Here is a 1,946-nt window from a genome sequence, read left to right as displayed (position 1 = left end):
GTTGTGGCGGTCGCTGGATTATCAGGACACGCCCCCACCCCCTCGTGGTGACCAGGGCATGGGAGTCAGGTATGTCCAGGCCATGTGTAGTGTGTCACTCATGTGGTTGTTTTGTGGCCTGCCCTGGTAGTGCCACCCCCACCCCACCCCACTTTCCCCCCTCCCTTAGTTATTCTGACCTTCTGCGGCGTCTGCGTCGTAACCTGTAGAGGAGGTGGACTGCTATGAGGGCAGGGATGACTCGTAGGTTCGGGTCCATGTCTGTCCGTCACGTACTGGTCCTCCTTGTTCGCGTCGTCGTCTGTCCGTCGCGTACTGGTGGTCCTTGTTCGCGTCGTCCTGATTTCCCGGCAGTTTTTGGCTGCCGCAAAATATTCACCGTGCGGGGTGACGTCGGTGCGAATCGTGATTCCTGGGTCGTGAATGGCTGGCTGCGTGCGTCCCGACGTCAGGTCGGCGCTTTCCCGGATCGCATTGGTAGGTGTTTTTTGTTCGGTCGGTCTTTTTTACGATTCGTACGGTAATGGTGTACCCGTGCGAATCGTAATTCCATGTTTGTATATTTTGACGACCGGGTACGCGTCGGACGGAGAATATGCTCCGTCCGACGGTTCGTACCCGGTTTTTACCGGATTGTGATCGGCACCAAAATGTGATCCCTCCATCTCCAAATCCAAATGAAAGTGAACAGCACATGGACAAAGCACTAGGAGGAGCTTGCTGGACAGGAACAGGAAGTTGGAGACTCAGGGGCACTTCCTTCCTCTTGAAAAAGAAAGTAATAAAGGGCTCCTTGCACAAAAAACTACAGCCAAATCGCAATCTGATGGTAAGTCGTTACCGCGCACGTGAGAACGCATATTGAGTGCGCGAAGAAGAAAAACAGCTATGCTACATTGCAGTTTGCGTAGTATTCGATAACTACACGTTCTACGCGAATCGCGAAGTTACCGAAACTCCGCAAACCTCGCGAGCGTAGCGTAGTTCACTACCCAGGGTTAGTTGTGGTAAGTGCAGACCTCCCTGTTGAATGCTTATTGGGCAATGATTTAGAAACTTCAGATTGGGCTGAAGTGGAATTCAGGACTCATGCAGAAATGTTGGGCATCCCTGTAGATGTGTTTGCCATGACTAGGTCAAAGGCAAAAATGTCTTCCACTGAACAGGCCCTGGATCCTGGAATAATGGATCATGTGCCTTCCAAGCGCCTTCCAAGCGAAGGAGCAGTAGGGTTAAGGCAGGGTCTTCTCCCCTGCCTCAGAGTACAGATCAGTCTCTTGAGGGAGATGATCCGAGTCCTGAAGAAGGAACTGTCTCAGAGGAATTTGAACCTGATCAGGTTGAGTTCTTGGGGTCAGGGGGCCCTTCTTGGGCAGATCTGAGCCAGGAGCAGCTGAAATGCCCTCTCTTGAACCCCTCAGACAGCAAGCTGCTGCTGAGGCTGCTGGGAGTGCCAATGGGCCCCAGAGGAGCTATTGGGATGATGGACCAGAGGGTAGAGTCCCCAAACCTGGTGCTACCAGGAGGTTGGTTATACCTCTGAGGTTTAGGGGCTTCCTATTGACACTGGCACATGATATCCCATTAGCAGGACACTTGGGCCAAAACAAGACCTGGGACAGACTTGTTCCTCACTCTCATCCCTGACCTGCTCTCACAGAACCTTGATGATTGGTCAGTTGATCTTGGCAGGCAGCCTCACTGCCCAGCAGCAAAATGATTGCAGGTGAGTCCTCAATCAGTAAAAACATATGTTTTCTCTGACTCCAAGTCAGACTACCTGGTGCACTCATGAAGTGGAAACAGGTGACAGTCTGCCTGTTAAAAATAAGATTTACAGGCAACCTGTCTATTGAAGTTGTGGTTCTTATACCATTTTTAGGTCTTGCCTGACCCAGCGCATGCGCTGGTCTGGCGAGACTTATTGAGAGGGCTCCAAAAAGTGC

This window comes from Triturus cristatus, chromosome 4_1, assembly GCF_964204655.1.
Source record: "Triturus cristatus chromosome 4_1, aTriCri1.1, whole genome shotgun sequence".
NCBI lineage: Eukaryota > Metazoa > Chordata > Amphibia > Caudata > Salamandridae > Triturus > Triturus cristatus.
This window is presented reverse-complemented; position numbering follows the sequence as displayed.